This window comes from Rhinatrema bivittatum, chromosome 14, assembly GCF_901001135.1.
Source record: "Rhinatrema bivittatum chromosome 14, aRhiBiv1.1, whole genome shotgun sequence".
Lineage (NCBI taxonomy): Eukaryota > Metazoa > Chordata > Amphibia > Gymnophiona > Rhinatrematidae > Rhinatrema > Rhinatrema bivittatum.
The window spans coordinates 7,267,203-7,282,581 of NC_042628.1; positions in this window are offsets into that span (position 1 = coordinate 7,267,203).

Consider the following 15,379-nt stretch of genomic DNA (forward strand, 5'->3'; position numbering starts at 1 on the left):
GTTAAACAGTGTGCTCAACTGAGTGCAGTGTTCTGCATTATCTTCCATTCAAAGCAAGCTACATACTGACCTTGTACCTATAACTGTATCTTCTGTCTCATATAGGACCACATTAACTCTGAATGCTTCTCTTACTAACTAATACAGCCAGCGCGTGCTGAGAGGATTTTATAAAACGCCCGGATACGTGCGTACTTGCCGCTACGTGCACAAAAGAAAAGTTCAAAAAAAGGGGTGAGGCATGGGTGTGGTCTGGACGTATCAGGGCCTGGGCGTTTGTGGATTTTAAGAACATGAGAAATTGCCATGCTGGGTCAGACCAAGGGTCCATCAAGCCCAGCATCCTGTTTCCAACAGAGGCCAAACCAGGTCACAAGAACCTGGCAATTATCCAAACACTAAGAAGATCCCATGCTACTGATGCAATTAATAGCAGTGGATATTCCCTAAGTAAACTTGAGTAATAGCAGGTAATGGACTTCTCCTCCAAGAACTTATCCAAACCTTTTTTGAACCCAGCTACACTAACTGCACTAACCACATCCTCTGGCAACAAATTCCAGAGCTTAATTGTGCGTTGAGTGAATTTTAACTTGAAATCTGTGCACAAATCCTTATGTGCAAAGGCAAGTGCTGGGGTGCCCTGTTGCGTAACTTTACTTCTGCAATGGATGACGCAAGGACACAGATCAGTGGAATTTTAAGGGTCGGGACTAATGGGAAAAGGGAGGCTATTAAACTAGGGGGATCTGGAAGTCCTATTCCTAACCTGGGTGAACTGGGTATGAACTGGCAAAACTGGTAATGGCGTCAGCGTGCGTCTTTTTAAAATCCCCCCACTTACATGGCAGAAGCAACATTTATGTGAATAGGCACATGTCTACTTAAAATTGCATGCACATGTGCACATAGTCAGGCTACTTTATAGCGTGCACACATATACGCGTGTATGTTATAATATGGCTGCATCCCTGGGCACGGACTGACGAATGCATGCACATGTGCACATAGTCAGGCTACTTTATAGCGTGCACACATATACGCGGGTATGGCTGCGTCCCTGGGCACGGATTGACGAATGCGTGCACATGTGCACATTGTCAGGCTACTTTATAGCGTGCACACATATACGCGTGTATGGCTGTGTCCCTGGGCACGGATTGACGAATGCGTGCACATGTGCACATTGTCAGGCTACTTTATAGTGTGCACACATATATGCATGTATGTTATAATATGGCTGCGTCCCTGGGCACGGATTGACGAATGCGTGCACATGTGCACATTGTCAGGCTACTTTATATCGTGCACACATACGCGTGTATGTTATAATATGGCTGCGTCCCTGGGCATGGATTGACGAATGCGTGCACATGTGCACATAGTCAGGCTACTTTATAGCATGCACACATGTACGCGTGTATGTTATAATATGGCTGCGTCCCTGGGCACGGATTGACGAATGCGTGCATATGTGCGCATGTTTAGAAGTTACCGACTCTTTGTTGGAGGTGGAGGAGACAGGAAGTGGAGAACAGTTGACCTAAGTGTGCATACGGGGGGGGGGGGGGGAGGGTATCTTTGCCCTATCCCCTGCTATACAAGTCCCTGCTAGTGTTCTCCTGCAGGATGTGTGGGCTGTGATAGCCCAGACTGAAGCCTCTCTGACCCAATTATGTGCGTTCTTGGAGAAGACAGCCAGTAAGTTACAAGATGAAGATATGAAAATCTTCTCCAATTCTGCTACATTCCATTATTGTGAAGAAAATATTTCTTCTATTCAGGTTTTTCAGGCGACTTTGGTTAGGGATGACCTTAGTTTGCATCATAAACTCGAGATGTTGGAGAATAATGCAAGGAAATTCATGTTACAAACTCTCCTAAAGTTGTGACTGTCACGCTGAGAAAGATGTCGCATGGGTATTTGACTGAAGTACTTGAGTTTTCCTCTGAAGCACTTCTGCTGACTATGAGGATCCAATATAGTCCTGTTTTTCAAACATTTGAGTGATTAGAGGTGTGAGAGATGGTTTTCCTGGGCCCTCACAAGGGGGGTGACTTACATCTTACAGAGATATTGTAACAACCGCAGGAAGAAGTTTGTGTTTAGACTGACTTTGTTGGTTTCCTCTTGTAAGCTTGTGGCTTATTAAATTGTTCTTTTTTTCCTGCCTGGCTAGCATAAATTACATTACAAATCACTTCCCTTTTGAAGTCAGAAATGCCAGTGGTCCAATTAAGTGCTGATTTCTTTTTTCTTAAATTTCCGGTGAAATGTTCAGTGAAATCTCAGGAGGCACCTTTTGGTGTTTTTGACGCTGTCCTTGTGGAGAGGTTTCTGAAAGAATGAACCATTCATTTAGGTAGTGCAATGATTTCTTAGGTGCATATGTAGGGATTGTTGTTGATTTTTTTACTTATAATTTCATCCTTGGCTTGGCATATCTCAGGATTGTCTTTTTCCCCCCTCCATTCCGTCTTTGGCTCTCCTCCTCGTTCCCCTTTTTGTTGGAACCAGTTGCAGTATTTAATCTTAAGGTTTCTTCATTGTCAGTTTGTATTGATTTCCTGTATTGATTTATTTTCCTGTTAAGCGCTACCTTTGTCTTTCCAGGTCACTATTTAGATTGACTCCTATTTTGAAAACCTAATAGCCACTGCTTGTTGCCGGTGACAGTAGCTTGGGATCTATTTAATGTTTGGGATCTTGCCAGGGACTTGTGACCTGGCTTGGCCACTGTTGGAGACAGGACATTGGGCTTGATGGACCCTTGCTCTGACCCAGTATGGGACATCTTATGCTATGTTCTTATGTAATGAATAAAGAATAACAATCATAACATAAAGAAGCATCTCCATCTGGAAATTATAGGCCAGGGATGGCTGCTGAGCCCTTGGGCATGGCTCAGACACTGCGGCTGAAACAGCTCTTGCAGTGATAAATTATATTTAACTTTCCTATCAGTGCCGTAAGGTGTGAACGCGAGCGATGGAGAAAGCGAGCCATGATTTCCTTTCGCATTGATTTGCACTTTGTTATTTAAATTGCATCAGTAAGGTACTTTTAGCAAACGCGGACGTTTGCTCGCTTCACATCGCAGCCACGAGCTCTGGTGGCAGGGGCTCCGCTTCCTCTGTGTTCTCTTCCTGCATTTGCAGCAGTTAACATCTGAGTGGCTCCCCGGCCCACGTAAAAGCTCCGTGGCACTTCTTTCTTTGTGAAGGTGATGTGACGGCCATCTTTCCTCCGTCCTGGGCGCGTCCTTGCTCTTATTCCAGCTGTAAGCCCTCGACTCCTAACGTGCGACACCTAAGTGACCTCAGGCCCAGCCTCAGGACAAAACCCACAATGTGGGCAGAACCCGCAGCCCCTTTGCACAGGCTGGGACACCTACAGGAAGATCGATGGAACTGGACTGTCAGCCGAACTAACTCTCCCCTTCTGTGCTGAAAAGGGCAAAAGATCCATTTGTTTTTTAAATCTCTTTGCTCTTTCTGGTTTGTTAATATCCCTTGGAAGTGGCGGAAAGAAAGCAGATGTAGCATTTAATGTAGTTGACGTCCAAGAAAACCTTGTCAGAGCCCACAGGGGGGTGGGGAGAGGGGGGTAAATCTGTATTTTCTGGGCAGGAGCAGGGTCAGAAGGGCAATCCTGTGCATTTTGTGCAGCAGAGCTTAACTGGCTGCAGGATCATGTATACGTTTTGTGATTTTATGAACGTTTCTCCTATGGAATCGGCCTTGAAACGGCTGCCTCCGATACGCGTGGACAGTAAGCTTCAACAAATTCAAACTCAAGATTCCAGCCTTCTTCGCCTGGCCACGCTGCGTGCATTTGAAAGGCTGCGGAAAGGCCTGGCGCCGCTGAGTGAAGATCCACCGGTTAGCCATGGCTGCCGAGGAAACCTGCAGATGTTTGAGGAGCATCCCCCGGGGAGCCTGCAGAGGTGGCTGTACCCTTGTCCGCTTTCTCCCCTGGACACGGGCCAGGAGGTGTCAGAAGGCAGAATGAGGGGCAGAGCAGACCAGGCTGCAAAGTCTCACTTTGAATCAGACTCTTTTTCCTTCTATTACGTTGTATTCTTTTTGCTGATTCATGTTTTTAAATTGAGGGAGTTGGTGGGATGCGTGGAATGGGCATTTGCTCTGCCCTTTTGCTGGCCCTGCATTTAGCACTAATTGCCTTCCTGAGGAGTGGCTGGCAATAGTCACTCTTGGGCACTCTGCAGTGGGCTCTGGCAGCTGCACACACAACTCTTCTTCATGGCCAGATAAATAAATCCTCCGACCTCCAGGCAGAGACAAAGGAGGCACCAGAACGAAGCAAAGAACTCCCAAAAAGTAGACTTGGTGCCTTGGTGATGACTTTATTATTGTCCAAAACTAGCTGGAGGTTGCCAGGGACTTTCACTGTTTTAAAAAGCACAGCCAGATTTCATGTTCAGTTCTTTCTTCTGCCTTCTTCAATAAGATTTTTTTTTTTTTGCTAAGAACAGAGCCCTTTGTCCAGCCTGCGGGCTGCGGGCTGTGCACTCTTCCCTTCCCTTTCCGTGCCAGAACGTGACACGGGGCCCCTGCTGTTTCTCCTGGAGCACCGAAGCCGGGCTGCTTCTGGCAGGAGAGCTGTGGGTGCCTTAGACGTCAGAGCTCAGTTTGCAGGGCCAGCTCTGGTTTACCCCACTGCCTGCATGGGGCAACCCTGCACCCTGCACCAATGGGGGAAACCTAGGGCCTGTACGAGAAAAACAAGAGCTGGCTGGAAAGCTGTACTTTTATTTGTTTTATTGTAACTGTTTAGAGAATCAGATCTGAAATAAAGAAATCCGTAAGAATCTTTCATAACCCACCGGGGCTGGACTTCTTATCAGGCACCTGCGCTGCCCAGGGTGCTGGGATCCTCGTGCCCCCTGGTGCCCTCCCTCTTGCCAGTAGTGGTGGGAGGCTCGGAAGATCCTTCATCTAGGGGTGCAGGAGATATAAATTGGGCCCTGCCTGTAAGGCATTACTCACTTATTCAAGATTTTACCGATGCTGGATGACCATGGCAGGGTCTTTTTAGGGTCACGGGAAAGCATTAATTGGCTGATTTTCTCAAATTTAATGCTCTTATGGTCCCAGCGCTGAAAGGAGGTAAAAAGCAGTGAGCAGCGTTTTTGACAAATTGGGCCATTCTTGCTGAAATCCCGCTCTTAGGAGGTCACTGCGTCGTTTCTTTCTTCGTCTTTCTGGCATGAAGTGGACTTCATAGGGCTGGGGATGGTGGCGTGTGTGTGTGTGCGGGGGACCCTGGCAATAGACCGTACAGCCTACCCCCGACTCCCCAGGCTTCGGCAATCATTGGCAAGGTAATAATGGTGTTTGCCTCCGACACATTTATCTCCAATTTCAAACCTACTCCCGCCGGCGGAAATCTGTAAAAAGAAAGCGCGTTCTGCACGTAGCAAGCGTCTTGAAATGCAAAACCTCTCTTTTCTGTCAGGCGACGACTGATGGGCTTGTTGTGTGTCTCTTGCCTATGCAAAGCTTGAAGAGTTTTATATACCCCTTCTGCGAAGCCTGGCACAGAAAATCCCGAAGGGATCACTGAATCGAAGAGATCACGTCCCTTCCATCGTGCTCAGGCTTCCTGTAAGCTCTCTGGCGTAGGGACATGGTCCACCTTGATGCTGTGCGCGCTGATCGTGTGACGCATGGGTCACAGTGGGTAGGCCGCCTTCCCTGCCACTGTCCCGACTTACATGGCATTCCCGACTAAGGCCTGTGCTGTACCAGGCCTCAGGCTTCTCAAGGTGAAAGAAAAGCTCTTAATAATTAGCCCCCAGTCAGAGCTGGAGTTACCTTCAAGCATGGGTCACATTAAAGGGAGCCCCTCCTCCTCTTCTCCACCAGTGCCACTCAGCCTGAGTGACAGTGCCCATCAGACCCCGCCCCCCCTTAAAGGTGCAGGGGGAGGGCTGCTGCCAGCTCGGGCACCGCTGCCTCATTAAAAGTGGGAAGGGCCGCAGGGACAGAGGGTCAGGCGACCCCTAGGCAGCTGTCTGCTTCACCCAGACCCAGGCCTCCTGACAGCGGGCTGGGATCCTGGCTCCTTGGGGGACGCTGGAGACGATGCTAGAGCATGAGCGGCTCTGCTTGCCCCACTGACGTGAGGCTATGATTTGGGCCCACCTTGGCAATCGCCTCTGGGCGACCCCCCCCCTTAGCGTGAAAGGGCAATGGAAAGCCAGAGCAATCTGTGCCGGGGGAAGGGGAGGGCTCAGTTTGGCACCGGGGCTCTTGGGGAGGAGAGAGCTCTGCCAGGGAAGCTGAGGCACACGATAGCCTGAGGTGGGACACTGAAAGCTGGCAGTCAGCCGAGATGTGACCTAGAGATTTTTTATTTATTTTATTTATTTAAGGGTTTTTTTATATACCGAGGCACGTTTGCAAAACATCACCTCGGTTCACAATGTTGGCTGTAGAGGCAAAAACTCACAGTAAAAACTTTTTTAAATATATCCGAAGCAGAAAGCCTGTGAGGGAGTCATTGGACCGTTAGATGATCGAGGGGTTAAAGGGGCACTTAGAGAAGATAAGGCCATCGCGGAAAGATTAAATGATTTCTTTGCTTCGGTGTTTACTGAAGAGGATGTTGAGGAGGTACCCGTAATGGAGAAGGTTTTCATGGGTAATGATTCAGATGGACTGAATCAAATCACGGTGAACCTAGAAGATGTGGTAGGCCTGATTGACAAACTGAAGAGTAGTAAATCACCTGGACCGGATGGTATACACCCCAGAGTTCTGAAGGAACTAAAAAATGAAATTTCGGACCTATTAGTAAAAATTTGTAACTTATCATTAAAATCATCCATTGTACCTGAAGACTGGAGGATAGCAAATGTAACCCAATATTTAAAAAGGGCTCCAGGGGCGATCCGGGAAACTACAGACCGGTTAGCCTGACTTCAGTGCCAGGAAAAATAGTGGAAAGTGTTATAAACATCAAAATCACAGAACATATAGAAAGACATGGTTTAATGGAACAAAGTCAGCATGGCTTTACCCAGGGCAAGTCTTGCCTCACAAATCTGCTTCACTTTTTTGAAGGAGTTAATAAACATGTGGATAAAGGTGAACCGGTAGATATAGTATACTTGGATTTTTCAGAAGGCGTTTGACAAAGTTCTTCATGAGAGGCTTCTAGGAAAAGTAAAAAGTCATGGGATAGGTGGCGATGTCCTTTCGTGGATTGCAAACTGGCTAAAAGACAGGAAACAGAGAGTAGGATTAAATGGGCAATTTTCTCAGTGGAAGGGAGTGGACAGTGGAGTACCTCAGGGTTCTGTGTTGGGACCCTTACTGTTCAATATATTTATAAATGATCTGGAAAGAAATACGACGAGTGAGATAATCAAATTTGCAGATGACACAAAATTGTGCAGAGTAGTTAAATCACAAGCAGATTGTGATAAATTGCAGGAAGACCTTGTGAGACTGGAAAATTGGGCATCCAAATGGCAGATGAAATTTAATGTGGATAAGTGCAAGGTGATGCATATAGGGAAAAATAACCCATGCTATAATTACACGATGTTTGGGTTCCATATTAGGTGCTACAACCCAAGAAAGAGATCTAGGTGTCATAGTGGATAACACATTGAAATCGTCGGCTCAGTGTGCTGCGGCAGTCAAAAAAGCAAACAGAATGTTGGGAATTATTAGAAAAGGAATGACGAATAAAACGGAAAATGTCATAATGCCTCTGTATCACTCCATGGTGAGACCGCACCTTGAATACTGTGTACAATTCTGGTCGCCGCATCTCAAAAAAGATATAATTGCGATGGAGAAGGTACAGAGAAGGGCTACCAAAATGATAAGGGGAATGGAACAACTCCCCTATGAGGAAAGACTAAAGAGGTTAGGACTTTTCAGCTTGGAGAAGAGACGACTGAGGGGGGATATGATAGAGGTGTTTAAAATCATGAGAGGTCTAGAACGGGTAGATGTGAATCGGTTATTTACTCTTTCGGATAGTAGAAGGACTAGGGGACACTCCATGAAGTTAGCATGGGGCACATTTAAAACTAATCGGAGAAAGTTCTTTTTTACTCAACGCACAATTAAACTCTGGAATTTGTTGCCAGAGGATGTGGTTAGTGCAGTTAGTGTAGCTGTGTTTAAAAAAGGATTGGATAAGTTCTTGGAGGAGAAGTCCATTACCTGCTATTAAGTTCACTTAGAGAATAGCCACTGCCATTAGCAATGGTTACATGGAATAGACTTAGTTTTTGGGTACTTGCCAGGTTCTTATGGCCTGGATTGGCCACTGTTGGAAACAGGATGCTGGGCTTGATGGACCCTTGGTCTGACCCAGTATGGCATTTTCTTATGTTCTTATGTTCTTATAACTTAGCAACAAGCTTTACAATGATATCATTTTTAACAGGAAGAGGGATTAACAATATTGGAGGAGATAATACGAAACGTATATACATGTGTACATATATGTTTAACAAGGGAGTTAATCATAGACAGTCATGTTATTAGCAAGGGGAAGGTAATAAGAGTGGAGGGGAAGGAGGGGAATGAAACCCACAAAGGGTGGGGAGTAGAGAGAATAAATATATTGTGCGTGAGTCGGTAGGATGGTCATGTCACAGCTTTGGGGGGGGAGTCTGTTCGTTAGATGTATTATTCGTGCATTATTATTGTATTATTTATGCATTTATTATTTATGTATTATTTATGCATTATTCGTGCATTTGTCTCTCTCGTGGGATGTACATCCCACGAGAGAATCAGTGGAAGAACGTTCTGGAACAAGCCTAGGTTTGGGCACAGGCCCTCTGCACCTGGTGTCAGATTTTCCTAGGCCCGGGGCCTGCGAGCCCTGCGAGCCCTCGCGCACTGACATTCCTTGTGCTGATTTACAGCTCCTGCTGCCTTTCCTTCGTCCGGGCCACAGCACCACTTGTCCTATAGAGCGGTGCCGACCCGGAAACCTCCGCCCGGGGCCCAGAAGCCCTTCCTGTGCTGCCCAGCTCCCTTGCACAGGAATTCCAAGGTATCGGGCATCCCATGTGAGAGAGGAGGGGGCTGTCAGTGCGCGAGGGCTGAGGTTCCCTGCCATTTTGCCAGAGGTCCTGCAGATGACTTCTGGGAAGGGACAATCCCCCGCTCTGGGGAACCAGGGGCCCCGCACCCCATTGCCGTATCGCATCTGGCTCCGGTAGATATGGATCTATTTCTTCACACAGAAGGTGGTGGATGCAGGGAAGAGCCTGCCAGGGCAGTAACACCACTGAAGGTAGCCAGGGATAGGCACAGGAGCGATGTGAAGATAAAAGCAGAGGTCATGCGGACATTGCAGTGCTGCTGTGGGAATGTTGAAGGGGCTGAGGTTACCATTAGGTTGCATGTGTCGTGTCTGTTCCTGCGATTGCTGCTCTTACCATAAATCACCTGCTTGCTCCATAACATCCTTGTCCCAGAACTTCCTTTTCGCTGCCACGGACGGTAATATAAACGCATTCCTTGTGCTGATTTACATGCTCAGCGCTGAGAACTTGATATCCACAGTCGGATAGTGCGGCGGCGCTCAGGTAGCTGGAAATGCTTGGTCTCTCTCTCGCGCGCACATTTGGGGCAATCAGAATGGAAAGGATGAAAAAGCCTGAGTCACTTCCCTCAGCACGGCTGACCACGACTCGGCTCGGTGCACCACATGCCATTATATAATGACTCCCAGTTTATGAGCAGTAGGGCACACTGTGTCTCTGCACAGGCTGAGTCATTCTGCACGGACTCCTGCTGCCCGTTTACTGTGAGAGTGCACACTCTACAGAAAGGGATCATTTATTTTATTTTATTAGTTTTATAAATGTATCTACCACATTTACCATAAAAGCAGTTTCGACATTTAACGTACACAATAAAATCCAACATAAAATCTAATGCCAGCAATACAAAATTACATACACAAATCAAATAGCGAGAGGAGAGCGCTCTGCCAACCGCCACTGCCACTCCCCCAGCCCCAAGGACCCACCACTCCCCAGGGCCTGATCCTACACTCTCCATGGCATGAAAAGCCAAGCCCCTCCTCTGACATCCAGAAAGGAAACATTATGGGCCTTAAGTAATTTACAGAATTTCGTGCAGCTCAGTTCATTTCTGACCAACACTGATAGCCTATTCCAGGCCAGAGGGGCTGGTGCTCCACATGTTCTTCTATAAATAAACTCCTCACCTCCCTCAACCCAGCCCTCAATTCCTCCAAAACTGAATTACTCATGATCTCTCAACCACATCTCCCTGCCAACTCCTACCCCCAAAACCTGTCCCTCTCATTACAAGCAAGAGACTTAGGAATCAGAATTGATAATCACCTCAACCTTCAAAAATGCATTGGCTCCACCATGAAAAGCTGCTACTTTAAACTCAACACAGACCCTTACTGCACCTCAATGACTTCCGTACAGTTCTTCAAGCCTCCATTCTATCCAGAATAGACTACCTTAATTCCCTTCTCTTTGGTCTACCTGAAGCCACAATCAAACCCCTTCAACAGCTTCAAAATGCCGCTGCCAGGATTCTCACCAAGTCCTGCAAATTTGACCATATCACCCCTATTCTCAAAGATCTGCATTGGCTCCCCATCCACCATCGAATAACCTACAAAACCCTGACATTGCTACACAAACCCCTCCACAATCAGAACATGCACTGGATGAAAGACTTCGTACATTACCACTCTTCCAATAGACCAACCAGATCAGCATACAAAGGTACCCTCCACACACCCCCCCCCCCCCCAAACACACCCACCTCAACTCCACTAAGGATCGTGCCTTATCCATGGCTGGCCCGTGTGCTTGGAATGCCATGCCCCATGCCCTCTGACCTCAGACTCGAACAGGGCCCACAGAAATAAAAAAAACCCCCTTAAAACACGGCTATTCAAGCAAGCTTACCAATAACCCTCACCCTCATTAAGCCCCCCCCCCCCCCGACGCTCTTTTTATTTGAAACTGCAAGTTCTGTGATGCTTTCTAACTAAGGTTAACTCGCTATCCTACACGTACAAAGTTCTGTTATCACTCTCGTTGCACTGTGTTGTTAAAGTCCACTGGTAACTGCCCCCTTTACCAGCCTTGACCCTCCAGTTCTCCTGCCTTTCCTCCTTCATCACGCAGGTTACTCCCAGCTCCTCGCATCCCTGTTATGTGGAACTATTATTCTTTTCCCTGTTACCCTGGTTATATGTAAACCGCTAGGATGTCTCTTGATGAATGTCGGTTAAGGAAAACCTTAAATAAATAAATAACTAACATTTAAAGCGCCAGCTACATCCAAATTTCTGAAGTCCAGGCGTGTCCTCCCTCGTCCCGGCGAATGCCACGATAGCTTTGATGAGGGACATCGCGGACCATTGAAAAGAATGCAGTGGAAGGTCATTGCAACCAGAGTAAGACTCGCGCTTCCAGCCACGGGCAGCCAGGGGAGCATGGCCAGCCCCCCCCCCTCCCCCTCCTAGATTTCCCACACACCAGCCTCGCTGCACATTTTGTCAAGCAGCCCAGCAGCGCCCCTCCCATCTTAACTGCAGCATTATCCAAAACGTGCTTCAGCAGCCGGATTCTCTTAAGCCTCTATAGAGAAGGCCTCATTCAGAACCACTGCCAGCTTCGGAGCAAATCGGGGACCCTGCCCTGTCCCCCTAGCGTCGGTTATGATGGCATGACCTGGAAACTCTCAGAAACCCACCCTACACCAGTACTTTCTCAGGCCACTGTCTGGTATTAAATGCCTCAGCTCTGCCTAAAGAACGGTTTAATTGATCTCTTGCTTCCCCTCTCTTTTATGCTCAGCGTGCACAGACCCCCCCGCCCCCCCAGTGAGACCTTACCCCTAGCGCGGTCATCTCTCTCCCACGCTGGTTCCCAGGGGTGGCCTTAGGCCAGGGTAGCTACGGCACATGCCCCGGTCCCCACCCCTGCGGCGAGGAAGGGGTCCATGCAGCAAACGAGATAAAATGAGATTCGATATTCAGGTCCCGGGACACTAACCGGCTCTCAGGACGGGGAGGGCCACATAATGCCCTTCTGCCCAGGCTCATGCGAGCATAAGGCCTCACGCGGCTGCTCCTTTTCCTTCCGCGCTGACCCTGCATCTCTGCACCCCAAAACAAAGCTTGAGGGTACCCCTTTCCTTCTGATTGTAACCATATTAAATTGGCTGGCGCTCAGATAAACGTTTTAAAATCTCTTTCTCAGCCGAGCAGAGCCGGGTGAGGGAACGCCTCTGTGCGGTGGGCAATCAGAAGGTGCCCGGGTAGGGCACCGCCTTCCCCTTTGCAGGGGGCTTCTGTCCCATTTAAGGGCTCTTGTAGGTGGAGAAATAGACCCTGGATCTGGGGACTCCACACGCTGATGGTTTGCATTGCTGAGGGGAATATTTGCAGCTATTTACAACAGAAAGAAAAAACACAGTCTATGCTCAGTCACTGTTTTCTAGCCTGCTCGATATTTATTATATATATATCTACACATACACATACAATTTTCAAGCTTTGCTCAGCCTCTCAAATATTATTTATTCAATTTCATGTTTCCTCTCTCCCAACTCCTCAGGTGTTGGCCTCATATTGAGATCCCTGATTTGAGCCTCAAGGGGCCACATGAGAAATCCATTTGTGCCCACCCAGTAGGGTGCTCCCGCCTGCCCACCCCACCCAGGAGGGTGCTCCCGCCTGGCCACCCCACCCAGGAGGGTGCTCCCGCCTGGCCACCATGCCGAAACTCTGGGGCTGCTTCCCTGGTCGCATGAGCACATTGCACGTCGGTGCATCTCGTCTTTATGAAAAGGCAGATCGGATGATGATGACGATGGATAAAGGGAACGCTGAACGCCAAATGCACGTGTCCCTCGGATCTCAGACCATGGGATTCATTCATGCAAAGCACTTTGCTTCAATTGGCCAAGGACTGAGCTGCGAAATGGAATCTGTGCTTGTCATTGTGGCGGTGCGGTCTGTGTTTTCTTTTCAAGCTAAGTGGGGCACAGACACTGTGAAAGAACAAGTCCAGGTCTGTGAGTGCTTGGCCTGAATGAGGGACATGAAGAGGGAGTCGGAGGCCTGGACACATCGGATTGGTTGAAGGCACACTCTCTTCCGCTGCAGAGGGAAGAATAGGGGACAGCACAGCAGACGCTTGTCATTGGTCGATTCTGCAGCCTCTGGTTAATCAGTGAGGTCTCTGTGTGCTGCATCCTCGGAGCTAATTATACTTGAGCTGACGAACGCTGGGAGAACAGCCCTAATTAAGCTAGATCACTACATCTGTCAAAATAGCACTTTCATAGACTTGGACAGAAAGCAACGCAAACCGGTTTCACTCAGGTCCAGAGGCGAGCCTAACTTTACATAATGTTCTGCATCCTTCTGAAGCCTCTCAAACGTTCTCCTAAAGCTGAACTTCAAGTACTCCCCAGCAGCTTAAAAGAAAACTGCGATGTACATTTTAAGTACAGCGTCCGTGTTATTTCATGCTTTCTCCATTATTCTGGTCTAATATGAGTTACGAGCACCATAGAGAGGAGTGAGGAGAGCACAGTACAATGTCAGTCAGCTGGAGATCTCTAGGTTGAACGCTGAGTTACCATTACTTAAGGATGTGGGCTCTATGTTCATCACTAGGTGTCGCTGTCGCGCGATGACTATGACTCTCTCTCTCCCACCCGCAGGGGCTGTGAACACTGCCCCCACAGCCTCCTTAGTACCAGCCAGCCTGGGGAGCAAGAACTGAACTCCTCCACATGGCAGCACCCAGCACTGCCACCAGGGCGGCCACCTACAGTAACAGCAAATGACAATCCATAAAGACCGAAAAGGTCCTTCCAGCCTGCCCAGCGAAGTGTTTACATGTCCATTTGTTCACCTTTTCTAAATCTTCTTTGCTCTGTCATGAAACACCAACTCCCAGTGGCAAAAGCAAGACGGCATAAAGAAGCAGTGTTGGAGAACCAATAGTATGGAATATGTCGTGAGGGTGGGCCTACCATGGCATGCAGAGATTGACGGTTTGGATGAATTCAGTATCAAGAAATAATGACACTGCCTTATAGAGACAGAAGCTGAAGAATTGTTGAACCCTGGTTTCCTGCTAGGAGGATGGTTGTTAAAAGAAGCAATAACCAGCAGCTTTTACTGAACAGGCATTGACAATTTGCAAGATCCTTCCAGCAGACACAAAATAACAAAGAAAACAGCATATTTTGCAGTTTGGCTCCTGTTGGTCATATGCATGGCGGAGATAATGTTGCATGCCTTGTCTGCAGATCTCTTATAGCAGATAACGGCAGATAAAGACCAATTAGCTGATCCAATCTGACCACTTGCTTTCCTTTCTGGTTCTGTATCTCTTTGGGAAGATCAGCAGATACATTCCCAGCTCCTCCCCATATCAAGCTTGATCCCACCTCTCCACTCTGTATCTGGTCGACTATTCCAGGACTTCTCATTCTCCTCTTGGTTCTTTCAAGTCTCATAATTAATCCAACCCCCAGGACCTCTTCCTTGTCTTACCACCAGGCTTTGTAATAATCCAGACAGCCACCAAAATAGTTAGGCTGTTGGCTAAATCATCTGCCCACCCCAAGTTTGTTAATGTTAGGGTGATTTAATTTGATTTAATAACTGTATTTGGAACTCACTTTTTCCGATAATCAACTGGAACATAATCATACAGATTTAAAACAATAAATACTACAATACATAGCTACATTTAAAAAAAACACAATAGTTAACAAAAGAAAATAATAAATCATAATGGATAAAACAACAACAACATTATTTGAAAATAACTTCTAAGATTTCAACCAAACTCAGCAAACAGTAAGGTTTTTTTATAACTGTTGTCCAAACACCGAACAGTTGTGTCAGAATTTCAGTTGTAAAGGGAGTCCATTCCACCAAATAGGGGCCAATCTTGTAGAGGTTCTTAATCTTGAATTCAAAGGGGCATGGAATAAACACTGTGGATCCCTAGAGGATGGGAATAAGAAAAGCGTGCACGGGGGTAACTTGCTGGCGCGGCAGTTACTACACTTAGCAGAAGGCATGGGGATTACGACCCTAAATCAATAAGCCTTGATGCTTTTAATGCAACTGCAACATTGCTCCCTGCTTTGATGGCAGGGGAAAAGAGGAATTGGATTCAGAGAACAACCAAGAGGGCCCTGACTTCTACGGACTGGGATACTGATGCACAGGCATAAGGGGAAAAGCACAGAACTGCTTCTTCGGCTAAGTTCAGAAGCAAAGCTCGTCAAGCAGCACTGTCTGAATTTTCAAGAAAGCTCATCATCCAATAAAAATGGTTGCTAGCAGTAA